Below are 22,676 nucleotides of genomic sequence, written 5' to 3' on the forward strand. Positions count from 1 at the left end.
ACAGAGTGACAAGCAGAGTTGAAAATAGCGGCTGAATTTGTCAGCCTGGAGAGAGCCCGAGCCTTCATAGTTTATGCAAACCTCTCAGCAGAATGACAAGGAGAGCCTTCTGTCAGTTCGGAAGATCTGGGGAGGACATAAAAAAAGACTAAGATGGGTTAGAATTTAGGAAGGCCTAGCACTGCACCAGTAAGCTGAGTTTCAAATGCGCAGCCTTGCCAGTGGAACCCCTTCACTGGCTCACTCTTTGGTTTAAGAAGACCAGAGTAAATATGTCTGAAGTTAAACAGAGATGTTTTTACGGTGAGTAGATTAAACAGGAAGTCATCTAATAAAATCTCAGGGCCATTTCAGAATGACTGAGTGAAAGTCTGCTTTTCAAACAGTTCTCACTGAGGGATACGTCTTCAGGACTTGGATTAGTTTATGTAAAAACGCAGTGATGTAATTCTTCACTAAAATTTCCAAGTATGTGTGAGTGAAATATAGGAATAAATATGTTCTTCTGCCATGTAAGATTTATAATAGTAGCAAAAGAAAGGTAGCACAATCATGCTTATAAAAATGCAATCTCGCCTAAAAAGCCTAAAAAAGAGTTTCATATTTTTAAATTAGAGTAAACTTCATAGAGTCCTTTGCCGTCATATTTATACTTGTAGGTTGAAATCGCCTTAGCTGCTAGTACTACTGCCTTTAGTCAGGCTGGACAATTGATGGAAGCTCGTGTGTGGATCTCGGTGTGTAGAATAAAGTATGTTTGAGAGGGTAAAGGCTTTTTAAATTTAAGAACAAAAGTTGCTTTTAAGTTTTTTTCTACATTTAAGTACTGTGTATGTGTGTGTGTTTATGCAAGGCATGCATGTAGAGGTCAGAGGAAATCATGTGTGTATTGGGTCTCTCTTCCAGCACCTTGTGAGTCCCAGGAATCAAGCTCGGGCTTGGTTGCAAGGGCCTTTACCCACTGAGCCGTCTTGCTGACCCTTAATAGTTACTTCATAATTTCTTCCCTTTAATCCCCATCAGCTGTCCTAACTTAAAACATTCCTTTATAGGTGAGATCTCCTGGGTTCCTGAATGCCAGTTTGATGTGAAATTTAATATCTAAAACAAAATCCGTTGATTTAAAAAAAACAGAAATATGAACTCCCCTATGGTTAGTTATATTTTAATGAAAAGTAGAAATAATGGCGATCTTACCTAGATTCATTTCAAATGCCTCCTTCCTTTCTCCTTTATCTGTCTTAGTGTGCCATAAGATAATTCTCCTGGTTTTCTTTCTCCTGTTTTGCTATGGCATTGGAAATCAGAGAGCAGAATATGTTCTTGCTAATATTTAACGAAATGTACAATGTTAGTCTCACATGTGTTATATGAATTAGTCAGAAGTGCCGATTCCATTTTCTATACAGATACTCCCAAGATGGCAGTGTTATGGTGTTCGTAAAGGCAGTAGTAAAATTCACTGAGGAAGTTGGTAGTCCGTCAAACACTGTTGTGTAAAAGCTTTTCTCTGGCAAACACCAACAGCCCCTCACTCCCACACACCTGCTCATCAAACCCTGTACTTCTCTTCTGTGCCATTTCTGCTGTCTGTGTAGACTGTATAGAACTTCCATTCTGTTTTCCTGTAGTTGTTATGTACTCATTCAAAATACTAACTGTGGCGTGCTGTCAGCTGTCAGTCAAGCCAGAGTCAACTCAATGCTGGTTCTCACAATCTTAGCATTGTCAAGACTCAATTGAAAAGGATAGAAATTGAGGATTCAGTTGGTATCTGGATTGTGTCAGAAGAAAGGCAGTTCATGTCTAAGGTGGGGTGTTCTACACAATCGAGCGAGTGGAAACCCCAATGGTATCCCATCCACTTCTAAAGCCCTGTGAATGTGATGTCGTTCTCCTTGAAAAAGAGCATCAGGAGTCTGTTCCAGACTCACTCTTTAGCCCGTCTGTGACAAGTTTCACTAAGAGCCCTTTAGAGAAGCAGCCCTCAGGATTATTACTAAGATATAGGGAAAATGAAAAACTCTGTTTTTTTTTAAATGAAGTTTCATGTTTTTTAAAAGTTAGAAGTCTATTAGACCAAACTAAGCCTGCTTTAGAAGCATCGGTTTAACAGTGTAGCCACGGACTTGACCTGTATCCTAGCAGCCTGCAGCGTCTTCCAGGATAAAGCACAGACAGCATCTCCTTGGTGATCAGACAGGGTGAATCGGCGATGTGTGAGCACCCTAAGCTACACAGTACCCCGGAGAAACATGAAGGTCGTTTCTATCCTGACGTAACTATCAGGAACAGCAGGAGACGGTCCCCATTTGAGGCACTGAAGGTCTGCAGAGGTGCTTAGCCATCTGTTTCTTTGTAAGAACACACAGTTTGTCCCATTCAAGCTTCTGGATGGCACCTACAAGCAAAATTATTTTCTTTAAAAGAATAAGTGTTTACATTAATTTAAAAACTTTTTCAGGGAAAAGTTTGCATGTGGAACCCCTTTTAGTAGCATTCTGTGCCTAATTTGAGTGTTGAGTGCTGACACCAGAAGTCTACAGGTAGGAACTGTTCCACTTGACAGAAGGCCATGCTTTGAGTTATAACTAGAGTATGAGTGTAGAAATCAGAGCTCAAAATACATTTAAGTTCTACAGTAAATCTTGCATATACTTTAAAACCATGACTTTGTGTGATAGTCTCCTCCAAATATTGGATACCATTAGCGATTTTTTGACTATGAGAATAAAAGAGGGCTCTTAAAAACAAAAAAAAAACAAGAAGAAGCCACTGGTACAAGAAGAGAAAGATTGTTACAAGAGGCTATGATCTAGTTCATTCTAAGCTACGTTTTAATTGCCAAAATCATATGTAGAATTTCCTATCACAAAATTTGTGAAGACCTTAAGGTGCTTTTGTTCCAATCACATAGCCTAAATGTTTAGTTTAATCTCCTCAATATGACTTTAATTGCTTTAGTGTAATAACCCAAAACGCTGTATTGAGTATGTTAGACATACACACTTTTGCCTAAAGGGAATTTAATGTGGTTTATCATGATACAGATTAGGATAGTAGATGTTTAGGATACTGATGTCTACTCAGCAAGGAGATTTACCTAGGCTCAAGGAAACTCTACCTGGTTAAGTATAGACTGAAATACTAAGTATCATGGCATCAAGTTAGCCTATGTCATATAACTCATATTGAATGGTAATAGCATCCATAGTCTTTCTGTTTCCAGGTATCTCTCAGTGTTTCAGTAGGTCTGATGCAATCTATCTGTGCTTTTCAAAATACTTGAATGTCTTCATTTTTTTATATCTTTTGTAATTAAATATCAACAACTACTAACTTGAACCAATGGACTTTGTAAATAGAATTACTCTGATATAGACAAATATAGATGCAAATAGATATAGATTATAAACTAGATCTAAAGATCCAGACCATGACTTCTAATAGGGAAAATCAGAGGAGGAGGTCATAGTATCATTAGGCCTTGGACACTCAAAGAATTGATAACCAGTGTTAACAGACTTTCTAGACTTCGATTTTTTCCAGGCTGAGCAGTTAATTCTAAGACAGGACAGGATTACTACCACAGCAGATTTGCCGTATTATCTCTTCTCTCATCCCTTCCTTCCATGTGTGTTTTCCTGGAGCCCGTCATCACTCTGGCTTTGGTGTAAGCATGTGGTAGAGTAGAAGCTAGGTATGGTCCCCTGCTTGACGAGAGCCATATTCAATAGCATAGACTCTTTAACGGAATAACTGGAAACAACTCAGGCAAGATAGAGACACTTGTGTGTCCCTTTGTAGATCTGCTATGTTTAATGTAATCCTGAGCAACTGAGTAATTTGAAAATCCTGTATCCCTGGCGGCGGCCAGAACAAATCAGATGACGAACCTGGAACTTCCACTGTGGCAGCTGCTACTATCAACTTGCAAACTAGTGCCTGCTGCAGAGAAACTGTGTTCAGTCAGTTGATGGATGAGGGTTACAGAATACATTGAAACGTTGGTACACAAATGACTTCTCAGAACTTACAAAGTGTAGTCTTCAATGTAAATCATATATTCTCCTTTTTTTTTGTTTGGGGGAAATGATGTTAGATTAAATCATATTTGAAATTAGAAGATAGACATTTATTGTGCACAGCAAACAAACACAGATTTTCTTTGATAATACAAGACTGTAGGATGGTTACCTTTTAGACAGATAGACCTGAGAGACTGTTTCAAGCACTTGCATAGAAAACTACTGTTTCAAAGACATTCTTGAGCATGAAATTCCATAATATAGAACTGGGTAAGAAGTTCTTTAGCCGCTGAGCATTTCACAGTAGGCTTTATGCTACCTTGTCTGATACACCCTGAAATAGCGGGTTTAAAAACCCTGTAGGCCTGTAGCATAGAGAATGGTCCCTCTCCGACTGAAGGACTAGAACAACTTGAGAGCTGTAGCTTTCACCATCAGCCTTCAAGGCTTTCTCATCTCCACTCTGTGCAATTTAAGAATCTGTGCAAAAATGTAGTCCAGGAACACAGATCTCAAATTGAGGGACAAAGGCCAAGCAATTATTTACAACTCTAGTCTCTCTGTTAGTGAGCTTTTGTCTTCATGCATTCCTAAGAACACAAGAAAGACTTCTAAACACTGATAAGCCAGACACTGGTGGCGCACGCCTTCAATCCCAGCACTCAGGAGCCAGAGACAGGTGCATCTCTGTGAGGATGAGGCCAGCTTGGTCTACAGAACAAGTTCCATGACAGCCAGGGAACACAGAGAATTACTGTTAGTAGAAACTTAATTGTCACCTAACTCTTGGCCTTCCTTTTGCAGTTATTGAGAGATGGTTCTCATTTCTTGCAACCACTTATCAAATATTGTGTTCTCTCTGCAACACTGGACTAATTTATATGCAATATTACTCACCAGGGGCTTAAAACAGTAAAATAAAGAAACAGAAGAAGAAAATACTTGACTGGTACTCAGATACTTTCCTTTGTCTGCATTTGTTATCAGTTGCCTAGGTTTTAAAGCAAGCAGTTTATTTCTGGCCTCTGCACGTGTGAGAGTGTCTCTCTGTGGTGCAATAGAGTTGATGCTGTTAGGGCATCACAGTGAACAGGCTACTTAGCAAATACAGAGCCAGGCATCCCTTGACCTTTGAGAGTGCACTACTGCTGATCTAGGAGTTAGAAACTCAAGGGACACACAGGTTGGTAATTTTCCTTCTAAATCAAGGAATTTTTCAATGGTTCAAAATGGTTCAAAACAGACAATAGACATTAAACGTAAAATTACTAGATGTTGAAGTTCAAGTTGTCATTCTAGGTGAGTGAATGTGTGTGAATGTGTGATCTTTATGCCCATCCCAATTCTTATCTATCCACCTATTTCTGTTCCTTACACACTCAACTTCTATAAATTTAATGATTGTAATTGTTCTGTTTCCTATTTATTAATTGATACCTAGTAGATAGTCTCAACTAGATTTTGAAGATAGATCATATTCATGACTCAATATATACACAAGTGTTTTTGCAATTATAGCGTTTATAGGGAATGAGATATATCATTGGGAATGAGGCTCAATGAAATACCTTTATGCCTTATCAAGTTCGCCAAGGAACCAACCAAAGAAAGATTTTGTTTGCAAGAGAGAGCAGAGCTTATCAAAATTATAGCAAATTCCCTTTGTAGTCTTTCATTCATCTTTGCGTATACTTCAGTTTTAATATTTTCTATAGACAAATAGTTTAATTGGTTTTGTCAACAGGCACTTGCTTTTAGCAAGTTACACTTGACTTTGGAAATATGTTGTCATTTTTTCCACGTTCAAAGTATAATGGAAGTACTTAGGCATTATCAGGAGAAAGTAAAATACTTGAAGACATGGATGTGTATGTGTGTGTGTGTCTGTGTGTCTTTGTGTGTGCTCTTTAACGGCTGAATAAAACACATTCCCAAAGGGCAGCAAAAATAAAACACAAGCCGTAGTCCAGTAATATCCTTAGCAGTTTCAATTTTAGGTAATAATAGCACTGTGTGCTAGTAGGAATTGTATCTTAGACACTAGAAAATAAGAAAGAGAAGTTGGAATAAGTAAGTAGATTGTTCTGGAAAACATTACACCACCTAACTGTTCGCAAACAGCAAACTTACGGCAAGAACCAGCAAATGCTGCCTCTGGTGATGAATTGAGAAGAACAGAGATGAGGGGTCTCTGCTATTTCAATCACATCCTTGTTGGTGGCTGTGATGGTCTGAATGAGAATAGCATGTACAGGGTTATATGTCTGAGTATTTGATGCCCAGTTAGTGAACTGTTGTGTGAATTGGGAGGTGTGGACTAGATGAAGGAGGTGTATCACTAGGGAAAGTATTTGAAGTTTCAGAAGGCTGGGGTTCTTCCCAGTGTGCCCTCACTGTCTGCCTCCTACTTTAATATAGAGATGTGAGCTCTCAGTTTCTGCCGCCACCTTCTCTTTTCTTCCCCATCACAGACTCTTAACTGTCTGAAACTCTAAGCCAAATTCAGCCCTTTCTTTTATAAGTTGCTTTAATCATCAGGTTTTGTCACAGTAATAGAAAGGTAGCCAAGACATCAGCTACCGTGAAGATCCTTATTTTGAGCCAAATATCCTATCCTTGTGTGCAGTGGCCATGCAATATCAAAGTATCTCAGTGACAGTTGTATTAACAGTGTCACTGGGCTGCTTCTTTGCGTATGAATGCAACTCTTATAGAAATGCTTCTTATCCTTGTGTGCTGTGGCCATGCAATATCAAAGTATCTCAGTGACAATTGTGTTAATGGTGTCACTTGGCGGCTTCTTTGCGTATGAATACAACTCTTGTAGAAATGTTTCAATGCTCAACAGCTCTTCTAACAGGCCGTTTGATTTGCAGTCGTCTCAACAGGAGAACTGATGATCATATTTGAGTTATTCTTAAAATGACTTTTTATTTTCCTTAGGCTTTTTCTTCCCTAGTAATAGATGACACCTTTAAAAACACATATTTCCTCCATCTTACTGATCTGTGATTTATCTATTGGGATCAGTCCTCCAAGGAACCAGGGGTGAAAATCAGGTTGAGATGTGTGGCCTTGGGCACCCAAAACATATTTTTATTTCATCCTTTAACTCTAAAGATAAATACAGATACTTGTGCGAGCAATTTAAACTTCGGAGCCACTTCATGGTATAGCAAAACGTTGAGGTTGCCATTCACCTAAAAATATTGTATCTATTAATACTTCATCAGACAGCCAAGAGAGAATTTAGATTAAAATTGAGCATGAAGTATTCTTTGGACTTGAAGTAACAGATTATATATGAATCTCACATAAAAGGAATGTCTTCAGTTTCTCTCTTTGCATGGATTTTAATTATTTGTTTCAATAAGAATTTTCTTTATTTCACTCTGAAAAAGTAAAAATTAGAAAAATGACAATGAAATATAAGCAGTTAAAAATATAGCATCCTTAAAGTGCTGATATGCCTGCGTGTATCCCATTTGTATTCTTTAAGGTACAAGAATTTTCTAGTAAGGGACTATAGACAATGAAATGTCAAACAAGCCTGAGAGTATTCATCACTAACACCCCAATGCTCAAGAAGTAGATGATCTAAGAGGGGTCTAAGATTATACTGTAAATGGTAAGTAGGTCAAAAGAAGAGAAAAAGCTCCTGACATTCCATACTCCTTTTGGATTTCCAGAATTGAAGTGGTTTTCAGATTGAAAAACTCAGTCAGTGCCTCCGCCCCAGCTCAACCCAGTAGGAACTTGTCTTTGATATAATCTGATGTTCCAAACTCTTAGGAATTAAACATAGTTACAGAAATGTATTCTCTAGTCCCAAAACAAGGAGTCTCGAACTCGCATCATCAACAATTCTGAGTGAACTCCTTAAGAGTAAACCCCCTCTCTTGCATTTGACAGCACGAAAGTACTTTAGGCTGAATTTCCAATAATTAGGAATACCTGGTGGCACACCTGAACATGTGTATATCATACTTTGTTTGTTTCGTATCCTGATAATACTTCCTCGACTTGTCCATAAGAGAATATTTACACTTGTCTTGCTGTTTGCTTATAACACAGTATTCCAGTGTCCACATCACGGCATCCAAAATGTTAAACTTATAATAAGACTTCTATGCACTTATTCAACCCTAGGCCCCATTTGGAGAATTGTAGAAACACGAAAAGCTGGTATTTGTTGGTTACTTTACATCAGACAACATGAGAATTAGTTTACTGTTTTAATCCCTACCAAAGCCCTGTTAAGAAGCCAGCATTATAAACTTCACTTGGCAGATGCATACATTGAGACCAGGGAAGTTAAGCAGACTACCCAGGGCCACACAAGGTGTAAATTATGGTAGTAAGATTTGTGTTCAAAGTATGGATTCTTAGCAGACTGTACCAGATTGCTCCTAGTATGGTTTTAGGAAATCAATTTTAGTGTCCAGATACATGGATTGCTAGGGTACATTGAGGATGTGGTTGAGGCTGGGACACCAGCACTCTTCTTTCAAGTGTCTTTGATAATGGAAAATTCTCCATCATATCTGCAGTGCAAAGTAGTACCAGTAGCCCAATTGTTGCATGCAGCGTCTAACATAAGGCTAGTCAGATGAATTGGTTGAAATTTTCGTGTTTTTTTAACTTTTAAAAAAATATTTATTTATTTATTTATTTATTTATTTATTTATTATGCATACAACATTCTGTCTGTGTGTATGCTGCAGGCCAGAAGAGGGCACCAGATTTCATTACAGATGGCTGTGAGCCACCATGTGGTTGCTGGGAATTGAAGTCAGGACCTTTGGAAGAGCAGGCAGTGCTCTTAACCTCTGAGCCATCTCTCCAGCCTTTTTTTTTAACTTTTAATGCGTGTATATTTAATAAAATGTAGCGGTCGAAGGCCTCAGATATCATTAATGTGTCCAAGGAACCAACTTTTTCACTGTTTCCCACCTACCCTTGTTTAAATGTACCTGGCAAATACATATTTGACATGCTTTGGTGTAAAATGGAATAATTTGATTCAAATATACATTATGTGTAGATAATGGCTACTAATGAATAATGTAGACTCAGATCTTAAAATTCCTTTAATTGAAATCATGCAATTCAGCCTCTCACTCTGTCTGATTCTCTTTCAAATCATCTCTATCAGGTGCTTTCCTTCATTCTATGGACTAGTTACATGTGCTCTAGACAGGAGAAGGCCGTGCAACCTAATCTTAAGGCTTCAGACGTGATTTTCAAAACAGATGAGATGTGTACCTTCACAACAGAGTTAAGTGGGAGAGCCTTAGTTAGGAGTTCAAGTCCTCAGATCACTCTGTGGGTTTGAATCCTGCCGACCTCATTTACAGTCTGCACAACTTAAACAACGCTGTGTAAAAACACCATGAGTTGCCTTCTTCGCGTCAATAGATATGATATGAGAGCATTTTCCTCTTATTACTGTGAATACTAAGCTAGAGAGTGCGTATCACTCACTAAGACATAAGATGTGTTAACAAAGTCAGCCATGAGCCCAGAAACAACATGAGTCTCTGCTGAGGTGAAAAACCCAAGAACGGCGAACAGCAAATAGGTTTGAAAATAGGAAGCATCAGAGCATGGAAGCGGGTGGGTAGGAACATCCAGATACCATGGGTATGCCAACCAAAGAGACAAAGCAGGAAGTAAGGAAATTGGTCAGGCCATCATTAACACAGGAGCTGAAGGAGGAGATGAGAGGGTTGCTTTCCACCATCCCGTCTGCTCCTGATTTCTGTTTCTGGGTTTCTCTTAGTTCCTGGGAGGTAGGCCCCTTCCTGGCAGAGAAGGCAGTGCCATGCTCTGGTCTCAGGTGAGCAGCAGTTAACGACAGCAGCATGGGAAGACAGTGGCATGAACCACAGCTTAGGGTTGAGAAACCAGTCATATTAAAAAGGGCAATCCTGCTTCTGTGTCCTTGGAGGTCAGCGTGGTTAGGATTCCATTTCAGAACTTTCAAGACAGTCTAAATGCTTTCTTTTGGCTCAAAAGCAATGGCAAGCCACGGGGCTCTTTTATCCAAGGAACGGCAGAATCTAAGTGGCAATCTGACAGCTAAGTAAAGAATAGATTCAGGTGGGTAAAACGCACGACTGTGGCACCAGATACGTCATCCAAGCGTGGCATGAAGCAGGAAGGAAATCAGCAACCCTGGCATGATAGCAGTGGGAAATTTGCAAGACGCCACAGACAGAGAAGTCTAAACGTGGAGGCAAAAGAGAAGTGCATCAGCCACAGCTGGAATAGGAGGTCCAGGGAAGATGGTGCTGTCAGCAGAGAGAAGAGCCGGTTCAGAGAACGGAAGTGATGGATTTCTTTAATCTTCTTAGGGCTTGTTGTATTTGAGAGACAGTGAGACCAAAAAAAAAAAATGGACATATTCAATTGGATGTTTAAAAATGGTGGTGTTCTCTGTTCCGAAGGCAGAAGCCAGGATTGCAAGAATCACTGGTGGTTTTCCAAATCCCAAAGGGCTCTGTGGCCAGCGTCTGGAATCAGCTCTAACAGAGATGCCCAAAGTCCCTGCTCCTGGACTGGCATCTGTCCCGAGTACCTGTTCAGGGGCTGGCATGTGCCACGAGTCCCTGCTCCTGGGCTCACACAAGTGCCCGACTATTCTTTTCTGACTGTTTTTGTACTGTCTTTACCACTAATGTGAAATATTTAAGAAGACTCATTATACACACACATTCTCACTCTCAGAATGAGCGGTGTCTACGCACCCCCCCCCCCACTATCTAATTAAGTGTAGCTAGAACACTACAAACAGGAGCATGCTCAGCTTCTGCTCCAGCACACACAGGCCTGAGTGCTCCCCACAGGGCATTGTCTCACTCAGACACCCTCTGCTGGTCTCACTCACCCCATACCGTGATATTTCATAATGGCAGCCAATCTAGTAGGAAACTGAATTTCTATTGGTGTTGTCATTTTCAGAACGGGGAGTCCTGGATTACTTTGTTCATTTCCGGCCACCACCAAATTCTCAAGTTCAAGTTGAGGCACGAAAAAAGTTAATTTTATAAACAACAACAATAAAATTCCCCCAAAGGAATTAATTTCCCCCTCTCTGGCAAGAATTCCATAAATCATAAAGCGGACTTTGACTTCATTGCATGCCCCGTGGCACAGTTGTCACCAATGAAAACTCAACACACAAGCGCCAATGTAATCTATTCATTGGATTCTGGGTGCCGAGGACCCCAAAGGAACAACACAAAGATGCGTGATGTAACTTTGCAGCGCAGCCTTAGAAGGGGCAGCCACTTCTGCTAACTTATCTTTTGAATTTCATATTGTAAAGTTACTGATTTAAGAATGCCCTAGAGTATAAATTATTTCTCCAAACTTCTGCAGTGACTTTTGTCAAATGCTTTCTGCTCAGCCCATTAAAGGTAAAAACCATGAAATATTATTTGGTTTATAACCTATGAAAAAGCCCTAAAACCACCTGTCCCTCTTTGGAAGGCAGCCAGAACCAAGTAAGAAGAAAGGTCGGGCCTGTAACAATCATTTGAGGTCGCAGTATGTGGCTCGGAGCAAAGGTTGAGCCTAGTGGCTGCATTCAGTCCTCTGCTTTCTCTGGGATGATTTACATTTGTTTTTCTTAACACACATGGGAGGTTTGGCTTTTAAGATCAAAATTTTAAACAGTAAAATAGTGGCCTTGGGGCACTAAAAATACGGCTCTTTGTTGTTGAAATACCATTCCGTTTCCTTTTAATTGAATTTCACAGAGTTGCTATTAAGGTCCATTAACTGTTTGTGTGGAATTAAATGCTGAAATCTATCATTTCGCAGACAACTCTAGATTTTAAAACTATCATGAATTCTGCTGTGTCATATTTCAATTCTACTGCAGTTTGGCCTGTGATGTCTGGCTATCAGAGTGCCTGTACTCATCCAAAACTAGTTTAAATCAATTCTTAAGTTGTAAAATAAGAATTTAACTCAGAGTTACATCCAGGCATTTTCAAGATGCAGAAATTAATAGTTTGGAAATGCAGCGTGATGCAGTATGAGCCTTATTCAACAAACTTATTACAAGATGTATTAGATGAAAATCAAATTTTTTTAACTGAAATGTCTTAATCAAGCAGAAGAATAACCACTTGAGAGCTGTGTAGGCAGTTGAGAAAATATCACGTGATCTTCCCTGATAAATCTGTAATCATTCATATGGAAAACCACAGCCATCTGTTCTAACTAACAGGGTAAGGAGAGAGACATTAAGCTGGTGCCTTCTAGCAGGTACCAAGATACTTATTTTTTAATTTAGACAGCACTGCTTTTAGGGCACTTCTTACCTACAATGTAATACCATACTTAATAATTTCACGCTTCAGGTAATGAAAACTGAGTCCGTGTTTGTGCATGTGTGTAGAAGCCATGTTACCCATGTGGAGGTCAGAGGACAACCTAAAACATCGTAGTTGGCCCACCCTTTCTACCTTGGCTGAGATGGGTCTGGTTGTTATTTACTGCTGGGTACACTTGGCTAGCTGGCCACCGTGTTTCTGGGAATTCTCCTGCATCTGCGTCCCGTCTCACCGTGAGAGCCCTGGACTCACAGGTGTGTTCCTCTGCACCCTGCCTCACCTGGAGCCTTGTGATCTGAACCCTTTCCCCATGCTGGAAGAGCAAGGGCTCTAACCACTGAACCTCAGCCTTCAACATAATCTGAATAGGTTATAATTTGGGGCAGAGAGTGCTTCTCTGTCACTTAAAAGTCTCCTGACCATATGCTTCTTTGATGATTATTCCAAGGTTCATTTAGCCAAAACCATATCTGTACAAAACTCCAAATTAGAAGATTCTTATTTATCAGGGGTTAAAATATAGACATTAGCTTTACCAACTAGGCTTTATATCCCAGGGATCACGTGAAAGAACTAGTTTTCTTGGATGGTTGCTATACAATCTTGATCTTCTTGAAATCAAATTTTTGACATTTGTGTCAAAACAACTTTTATTTTATGAATTCCTGCAAAAAGAGTAGCAGTCTCCTTATCTGTTTTTCACTTGATTCTAATATTAAAGTTATACGTGTATAACCAGAGCACAATGCATGAACCAAGGAGGTTAACTTTGACACAAAACCCTTACCCATGGGCCTGGTCTAGTACCTCTGGTTCATCTCACAGGATTTTCCTTATATCCTAGCATCTAATTCCAGGTTCCACAAGCATTTTCTTGCTATAGCTTCCTCCTCTTCTCGGGTCTCCGGTAGTTTCTCACTCTTCTTTCCTTCTATGTTCTTGACTTTTGAAGATCGCTACTCTCTCACTTTCTCTCTGTGTCTCTGTGTCTCGGTCTCTCTCTCTCTCTCTCTCTCTCTCTCTCTCTCTCTCTCTCTCTCTCTCTCTCTCTGTGTGTGTGTGTGTGTGTGTGTGTGTGTGTGTGACTCACTCTTGATGCTGTCCTGCCTAGTTTAGTTTTATGTCAACTTAACACAAGCTAGAGTCATCAGAGAGGAGAAAACCCCAATTGAGAAAATAGCTCCATAATATTGAGTTTTAGGAAAGTCTGTAGGGCATTTTATTAATTAGTAATTGATGGGAGAGTATTCAGCCCATTGTGGCTGATGCCATCCCTGGGCTGCTTGTCATAGGTTCTATAAAAAGCAGGCTGATCAAGCAAGCCATGGGGAGCAAGCCAGCAATCAGCACCCCTCCATGGCCTCTGCATCAGCTCCTGCCTCCAGGCTCCTGCCCTGCTTGAGTTTTTATCCTGATGTCCTTCAGTTATGAACTGTGATGTGGAAGTGTCAGCAAATAAACCCTTTCCTCCCCAAGTTGCCTTGATCATGGTGTTTCATCCCAGCAATTAAAACCCTAACAAAGACAGGTGCTTTCTGCCTTGTGCTAGCAGAGAATGTAGCCCCTCAACGGCTGTCACCCTGCAAACTCCAACTTGCCAGCCTCAGAACCAGGAGCCAAATGAACTTCTACTCCTCAGACATTATCCAATTTCTTTTGCTACCACAGCACAAAATGGACTAAGCCTGCAAGACATTTTAAGTCCCAGCTAATATACTCCTCTCTATCTTTGCCTCCGACGTAGTCACCCACAAGCGTGCCTTTAAAACAAATGACAGCAGCTCTTATAGTAGTGTTTGTGTAATGGAGGTCTCACACTTGCCTCGTTCCCTCTGTGCACACACACTGATTAGAATTCTACCCCCATGGCTCCCTTTTTCCTACTAATTTCTTTTTATTTCCTTGCGTGTGTCTGTGACTACAGATTCAAGGATGTGCATCCTATGGGTATAACCCGGTAAATATTCAACTCTTCGCTTGTGTTGATCCATTTTTTATACGTTAAGAGATCCTTGCAGTTAGGAGTATATCCTTCAACGTGACCCCTATGTTTTTGAAACATTTCCTTGTTTGTGCCTTTAAGTTATTTCAAGACTGTTTTGTGTTTGCCCTCCCCCAGTCCTGGAATCAGCCTCTTCTCTAAGAAGTCCTCGTTCCTCTAACTGGAAAATGTAGAGACTGGGATCTCACTAGCACTGAAGTATAAACCTCTGCACACACTTAGGAAGCATGTTTCATTACACACGTACATTTCCATGAGCTCATTTATCTGGAGTGTTTACCCGTGAGTTCACACTCTTGCTGAGTCAAGACTAAGAAATGCATTTCACCCCCGCCTACTCCTCCAACTTCCTTTTCCAGCAGGAGGATCATGGGTTTACACACTGATTCTAATTTAGAATTGCCAGCTATTCCCTTTAAGATGCGTATTGACTAGATTCAGTACAATATGTGCATGCATGTTCTGTTTGATTTCTTCATTGGAGTTATGAGATAGAAGGAAAATATACTGTTCTGAAGCTGCCTGGAGTCTTTTTTGACCTGTCTTTAAAATATCTCATAAGCATTTGTAGTCCAGTCAGCCTGTACCTGTGGCTGTCTGTGTTTCCGTCTAGGTCCTCTGACATCCTGGTGGGCTTCAGTTGTCCCTTTATTGACGTACTACATGGAAACATTGCTCTCAATGTCCAAGTCATGGTTTCTCTACCTGACCTCGAACACATCTTCTTATTTCATCCTTTTCTGGCCGACCTGATAAAGGCTGATCGGTTTCTTTCTGCTTTGGCTTCTCCCTCCCACACTTTCACATGTGAGCGGATAAACATGAGTTCCTGGAAAACCCCTTCTTCCAGAAGGAAGGGCACTCTGCTGAGACTCTCTCCCTTGGGGGTGAAAAATTCTCTTTTGGTCATGCTGACCCTTTGGAGGGTGTTCCTAAAGATGCTTACACACATGCTAAGGGAAGAAAGAGAGTCGTAGGGGGTGTTGGAGGAGACACATGTGTGGGGTTCTCTAGAACGAAGTCACCCAATTTGACATTTTTAACTAAATTAACCGGACTTTTCCCCCAACACACCATGCAGGACTTTTCTAAACTAAGATAGTCTTGCTAAAATGACTCAAAGAAAGTCATAACAAGCTAGAAAATAAAAGAATGAGATGCATGTCAAGCTCTGACTAGCAAGGAAGTCGCCACAGACTTGTTTTAAACAATATTTTCAATGTACAGGAAGCATTTTCGTCATCCCCCAAGTGCTTATGATGTGTCTGGACTTCATCACGAATGTCTTGTCGTAGAAATGTCAGGAACAAGTACTAGCATATGAAGAGGGCCAGCCATAATCACTGCAATTAAGAAAAAGTAATTTTCTGATTGTATAAATTGAACAGATTTCAAATAGAGTAGATAGGTCATAAAAAGCAAGCAGGATACCGAAAATAAATATTTTGGGAACTAGGAAATTGCTTGTTAAATACACTTGCCAAATGTAGATGCTCTGTTAACATTTGTATAATTTAGCTTCTTAGAAGATGAAAGCATAGTTTCCTTTTAACTTCAAAAAACAAAATGATGTTAAGATGGCCATTTATAGACATTTGGGGCTTGCTCTTTAGGTGGTGTGTAGTATTTATCTAAAACTCCTGTCTTTTGTGATAACTGGGTTAAAATAAAACAAGAAAAAATGACTTGAAGAATTATTCCTAAAATCAGAGGTTGGCCTGGCTCAATAAGCAACTAGCGCCTATAAATCTAAAGTAAGAGTTGCAAAGAACACGAAATAATGATTCGGGTTCTAGACAGATCACTTGGACGTTGTGTGGCAATCTTGGACCCCTAAAAATCATAGTCATCCCCCCCCCCAGGAAATAGCACTACCCTGAGATAGTGTCCCTACCATGGTCATGACTAAAGCCTCTGTAGACCCTGTGGTCAGGAAAGATGCACGTAGCACCAACAGCGTTATTAGCGGTAAGTACCACCAATGCAGGATTGTCTCTAGGCACCATAGCAATGCAGAAAAGACACGCAGGAGTGCACTCGCGGCCACACCTCCAGTAAGGGCACCGCTATGGAAGATGCCAGGTCTGCTCAGCACACAGTCTGGGTTTTGCCCTATCCTTCCCGCATACCCCCACCACCCAGAGCCAAAGAAAATCAGACTGTGAAGAGGCAGAGACTGGAATTGCCCTCAGAGCCACAACCATGAACTCATTGTTTATTGCTCCTTGATCAAAAACTTTATACAGTGTTTGACTGGGTCTACCCTCTTTCAGCTTGGTTCTAAAATATTTTTCTCACTTGTAGCAATGACACACGAGACACTTGTTTTAGACGTTTGTAGTAGATTTGCTTTCACAATGTTCTACCCTGGAGTCTTACCAGCTGTCTACATTAAGGGATCATAGAAGAACCATGTGGGTTATGATCCCTACTGAACTTGTGTGAGCGTGCACTGGAGAAAGCTGTCCAAGGTCCTACACAAGATGATGTACTACCACCCCCCCCACTGCTGCCAGAAAGCATTCAGAACAGATTCAGCAGGATCTGCTCTCATGTGTGATCTAGGGAACAGTGTAATAGCATAGTTAATAACAGTTCAAACACAGGAAATCAAGTGACCATGGTAGAGCAGGCCCTTGCGACGGCCCGCAGAGCCTGCATTCATTTCTTCTGGCACGAATTTTTATGAAGAAAGCCTATTTCCGGAGCTGTATTATTTTTCACTTTGTGGATTTCTTCTTTATTTGTGTTCCTTTCTGTGTTTGCATTTTCAGTGAGGTGATAGTTAAAAACACTTGCTCTGCATGCCCTTGGGCACGCTGTCCACGATTTCTGAATCTTGTCTCATTAGTTAACAGGTGTGTGTCTCCATCCTAGTCAGGACCAAGTGTAGCGCATATAAAACGTAATTCAAGTTTCCAGCGAATGGTAGCCATGCTGTGTAACCACTGGGAAGATGGCCACTCTGAGAAGTAACTTTAAAATGAGAAAAGAATTGGAAACTGTGGAGGGGGTCCATGAATTCCACCTGTATAGAATCCCTTAGTCTATTTCAAGAGTATTGATGATTGTGAAATTATAACTAGAAGCCACCTCCCAGTACTTCCATTTCTGAGCATCTACAAGTGTCCACCTTAACATGGCTGGGGATGTCTCTCAAATGCACTGGGATCCTGGGATGGCATTAGAGGGCAATACAATGAAGACAGTCAACAAGGAATTGCTAACCCCACAAGCACCCAACAAGAAATTAACTGCCACTAAAATATTTGAATTCATTCTTGTTCCCAGTATTCGAAGTGGGGATTAATGGAATCAAGTGAGATTTCAGCCTTTAACTAAAAGCAGTTCGTGGAACACAAGTAGAGAGGGAATGTATGGTCCTATAGTCACACCCTTGTATAGCTCCTTCTGGTTCTCAGATCTCTATTTCATGGAGTTCTTACACCAACTGAAGCCAGGAGGTGTGGAAAAAGTGGACTCTGAGAAATTTTCCTGGATCTTAATGATCCAGCTATAGCAAATAATATTGAATGATTTCATGTAGTAAGAGCTGCGGGCTGTGTTCCTGCCACCCAGCTCCCAGCCACTGGCTAGCTCATACCCCAAAATAACGACACACAAATTGTATTCACTTAAACACTGCTTAGCCCATTAACTCTAGCCCTTACAGGCTAATTCTCATATCCCGGTAAACCCATCTCTAATAATCTGTGTAGCATCAGTCTTACCAGGAAGATTCTAGCCTATGTCCATCCTGGGTCGGAGTTCATTGCGTCTGCCCGGGAGAGGGGAGCATGGCCTCTGCTCCAGAGAGCAGAGCTGTCAAGTCTGAGCTCACTTCCTCTTCCTCCCAGCATTCTGTTCTGTTTACTCCACCCACCTATGTTCTAACCAATAAAATGGGCCAAGGCAGTTTCTTTATTAGCCAATGACCTTCCTCCATCAGTTTCAGAGTAATATGGACTGAGATGATTTCACTTGAGTTTGAAAATATTTCTGGGCCTGTGCCAATGTCGTCACTGCATGTATCATTATAGCAGAGAAATATGTTTGGAAAAATAGAAATGATCTTTGCCAAACAAATTTAATTAGGTTACTTGAAAGCCTTTTTAAATTATCATGCCAGATGCCAGTAAAATATCAACCCCGCACATTTAGTTCACATTCTGTTTACCAACACTTTTTCATTTACTTCTCAATAACTCCAGAGCCTCTGTAGCTAAGTGTTTGCCCAAATCACGCAGCATCTCACTCCAGACACACAGTTGGTCTATAATCCTGACATTTAATGAAATCGTCTTCTAAATAAACATTTATTCTACAGACTTACTTAAAATGTGAAGGACGGTCATATTTTTAAGGAGTGCTTTAAATATTTCTTGAAAAGTTAACATTTGAAAAAATTATTAACATAACACATGATGACAAGCACACACAAGAAAGAATGTCAAAGATCACCTGGTAAAGAAGGAGGCCAGATGAGGTTCACAGGACAGAGAACTGGGGACCAGGGTGAGGAGCAGGAAGTTCTCAATAATTAGAAGGAAAGAATACGGCATCTTTTTCCCCTTTGGGCCCAGAAACACAAGAAGAGCCCATTAAGGGAAGAGTGGAGAGCGTTGTATGCAAATTGAAGTTCACAAATGTCTTCTTGAAGTCATGGAAAGAGCCCTGAGAATGAAATGGTGATGTCACAGATAAGAGACATTAATAACTGGCATTGATTGGTACTGAGCACCAGAGGCACAGAAAGTAGACACCAGGATAGATGAAGTCGGTGTTGGGTAATGTAACAAAAACCTGGCTTGCGAGCAAAAAGGAAGGAAGGAAATAAACTTACGATGAGTAGCCAGCTGGTCGTTAGCTTGCTCACTAAGGGATATTTATGTAGCAGCTTGGGGTGTGTGTGTGTGTGTGTGTGTGTGTGTGTGTGTGTGTGTCTGTGTGTCTGTGTGTCTGTGTGTCTGTGTGTGTCTGTGTGTGTGGTGAAGATTAGCTTTTATCCCTGGGTTTGTATTTTTTCAACGGCCTTTGCTACGTAACCCACACTGACCTTGAACTTGAGATCCTCCTCTATTGGCCGTCTGAGTGCTGTGATTATGGCCTGCACTGCCATAACTACTACCTGCCAGCTTCTAAGTGACCTCATTAATTGACTAGATCTTGGTTAGCCATTACCTCCGTGCAGTGAAATGCAGAGAGTTATTTCCTTCAGAATTTCCCGGGAAGAAAGGTAAATAATGTGAACTAGAGCTGGCTGCGAAGGAAGGCAGGGAGAAGGGAGAGATGATACCGATGAGAACGTGGATTTTCTGTGGCTTCCACGCCACCCTCTTGTGGCGCTGGATACCACAGCACTTCCGTCGCTCTGCGATGGCTCCGCCACTTCTTCCACATGTGTTTGGACTAAAGTGGGCACTTTTCTCCTGTGCCTCTGTATTCTCTGTATTCTTAGCTTTTTCTGGCCACTACTGTCTACAGAGAAGACCTTGCCCTATGTTTCCCACATCTCCCAATGGCCTTAGGAGAATGTTGCTAAGTAACACCATACTATAGACTGAGGGCCTCACTGTGGACAACTGACTGAAGAGAGAGTGGCTTCGATGGGCTGAGAATGTCGGTGCCACCAGATGATAATTAGCTCATTTCCCGTTACCATCTGGTCAGGTTGAGCACATCAGGTGTGAAATTATAAGACATGGGTTCTCCTTTCAAGTCTTGGAGAACACAGACCTCTCCACTGCTCCTCAAGCTTGCAGGGTTATTTTCCCCTCAAACTTAGTTGTTAGTTGAATGACTTTTCCTAAGGGCTTGAGAGCAAATAAACCTTCGTTCCAGATAAAGCAACAAAAGTTGGCCAAGGAAACAACACCAGGCAAGTCTAGTGTGGTGAGGCAAAGAATGGTAACTCCAAAGCTGTGCACCAAAAGACACACACCACCACTTAGCTCACCCACGGGGGATGGTTCATGGAAGCCGCTTCCTGTGAGCTCCCTACCAATCTTTCAGGCAGCGTTTTGGGAGAACCCCACCTTCCTCAGCAATTGTTCCCTGCTTTCATAGCTGTGACAAGGTGTTTCATTTCATGGGTCTTGTAAGCTTTCTAAGTTGTTTCCTAGCTCCCTGAGACTGAAGGGTAGTGTAGGATGCTTCAGTTTGAAGACCCTCAAAGGTGATGACCTTTGTGCCATTTACTCTTCCATGGGTTTATAAAGGTTTTTACTCAAAAATTTATTTCTCAAGAAGGCTTTATCCAGAGACTTGATTATGTCTAGTCTGTCCAAATTCTACTCCTCTCTTTTATTTACCACAGTTTATTTTATCATCTCTTGGTCAGATTTTTGCTTGTGAATTTTGGTCTGTCTCACGACCTTGGAGGCTTAATGTCTGACTTGCTGTATGTCCAACAACTACTCCTGGTATATGTTAGATTCTAAATATATGTTTGTTGGATAAATTAGTGAGTAACAGAGAGTTCTTATGTTCTATTTTGTCTTCTATAATATGCACTCAATTGTCCTTGCTCTGACTTCCACAGATGTTTTGAAAACTAGATAAAATAGCATGCTTTTCACTCATGGCGGTGCTTCACATGTGGCCACCGATGCCAGCATGACCCTCCTTATGCAATAGCATTGTTACCATTTTCATCACTGGCATTCTGGAATGCTTCCATGTTGCATGTTATCATGTTGGACTGTTCTAGAATAGTCCATGACCACACCATGAGATTGTTTGTGGCAAAATTTAGATAGTTGATGGGTTTTGTTTGTTAGTCAGCACACTTGGTAGTCACAAACTACTTGGTTACCTGACTTCCTACCCTGCTCTTCTGAAAACAACAGGAATTCTTTGGCTTCTGTTTTGTTTGGTTTTCCACATGGGTTTTCTTTCTGTGCACCTCCCTGCCGATCTTAAACTTGCAGTCCTCCTGCCTCAGCCTCCCAGGCGCTTGCTGGGATTCTAAGTGTGTACACCTGGCTGCTGCGTGATTTTTCTGCCTCCTCGTCTACTTGAGGAAACAAGCTGGGAAGAGTCCGGCACTCTGCCAAACGCTTTTCTGAAGGGGAGAAACAGGCTTCCTGCTGGGTATTAAGACATTATCACAGCGCTTCTGCTCGTTCCTAAGTTCCTCTGCCAATGAAGTTACTACGCGGTGTTATTCAGTGAGAATCACCTAATACCGTTAGCACCAGAAGTATTCATAATCTTTCTAGTGGTTTTGTAAATCCATCCTCCAAGCTAAACCAGGCAAATCTGCTGCCCGCCCCCACCAGGAATCCACACCAAGCATCAAAGTAGCATTGTCTTCTGTGACAGAAACCAAAAAATGTTTACTTCAAACACATATCAACGTTTGGCCAATGTAGCCACTATGTACTCTCAATTCAGTCCAAATTTCTCAAAGTTTCTTCAAGGACATGGAGCTAGGTAATGGAATATTGCGAGATTGATAGCTCTGTCTTAATAATTAGAAGGTTTTAATAAGCTGCTTAGCCTTGATAAATAGGATTGCTGAAACCTCCATGCTTGCTGTAGACTAATAAGGTTGAGGTGTCAAGTTTTTAAATGCATTGTGATCTTAACCCAACATGATTCTTTAAACCTATCCATCACTGACCCTCAGCAAATGCGCTGTGCTCGTGTCTTACTTAAGAAGCCAAGCCCAAGCCCTGTTTGGAACACGAGGGTGTTTCAGCTCTCGAGGAGAGGACCATGCAGGTTGTAATTCACAACTAATTTAAAATCTCATATCCAGCGGCGTTCACGTGCATTTTGGGTACACACTGTTTTCAGTTTGGGATTTTCTCTCTGGAAATCACGTGGGTTCATTTGTGTTTCCCAAGAAATGAGTACTTTTCAGGAGGAAATATCTGTTTGGGAAATACTTTATAGCTGGCTGTGCTCAGAGTATGTATCCTGAGAACAATAGTAAAGATAAAGGAATATAGTGTAAAAGCCACGCTTAGCAACAAGATGCAAAGACTGTATGAAATGTCTAGGCTCTCTTTTAGAAGATATAATTGTTCTTTTACAAAGAGGACCAGCAAACCGATGCATGGATGCCAACCCATCCCAGGTGCAACACAGGATCAAGGTGGGGGCTGTAGTATTTCAAACCATATAAACAAATTTCTCGGTAACTTTTTAGATGTACTAGATGAGAGATGAATGGATTAATTAATTAAAGTAAAAGAAAGAACTTCACTAAGGATTTTGGACCTAGAACTCTCAACATCCATGTTCTTCAGTGTTAACCACAGAGGTTAGCCAGCAGATTTGCACCGAACGGGACAT

General features: G+C 41.0%; 1 protein-coding gene across 2 annotated transcripts in view; it reads left to right on the top strand.

Annotated features, from left to right (window-relative positions):
- Gpc6 (glypican 6) overlaps positions 1-22,676 on the top strand; it is a 989,931-nt gene that overhangs the window by 662,841 nt on the left and 304,414 nt on the right. The gene's annotated exons all lie outside the window — the stretch shown is intronic.

This window comes from Microtus pennsylvanicus, chromosome 15, assembly GCF_037038515.1.
Source record: "Microtus pennsylvanicus isolate mMicPen1 chromosome 15, mMicPen1.hap1, whole genome shotgun sequence".
In the NCBI taxonomy this organism is placed as follows: Eukaryota; Metazoa; Chordata; class Mammalia; order Rodentia; family Cricetidae; genus Microtus; species Microtus pennsylvanicus.